Genomic DNA, 528 nt, shown 5'->3' on the forward strand with positions numbered 1-528 from the left:
CAGCAAGAATTTGTACGGCAAAAACACCAAAAATTTTTCAAAAAAAACCTACAAAAAGACCTGTTTCGTTCTCCACAATCCCCTCCAGGCGCCCAAAAGGGACGGGGGCAACTTGACACCATGAGCCCAGGCTTGCCCAGACAGCCTTTTCGGTGTCGTCAGCAGCTCCGGACATAATGGGTTTTTATCGCCGAAGCACAAAGAGGTGCGGCAGAATTGCACAATGTAAAGGGTCAAACGTTTCCGACATGTTGCACCTCTCAAAGGGGAAAAAAGAGCCCTTTCCCCAATTTTTTAGTTTTTTTGTCCGTAGTATCAAAAAATGTAGTAATCATCAAATTAATCAAATCAAAAAAAAACATTTAAAACTAACTAATAAAATGAAAAAATTTCATCATCATTTGTTATCAGCAAAATCATGTGACATATAATAATAATTCTGTAAAAATCTTAACCATTATTGTTTTTATTCATTGACAGCAATTCAATAAACTAAGGCAAATAAAAACAAAAAGTAACAACTTAAAA

Source organism: Penaeus monodon, chromosome 22 (assembly GCF_015228065.2).
Source record: "Penaeus monodon isolate SGIC_2016 chromosome 22, NSTDA_Pmon_1, whole genome shotgun sequence".
Classification (NCBI taxonomy): domain Eukaryota; kingdom Metazoa; phylum Arthropoda; class Malacostraca; order Decapoda; family Penaeidae; genus Penaeus; species Penaeus monodon.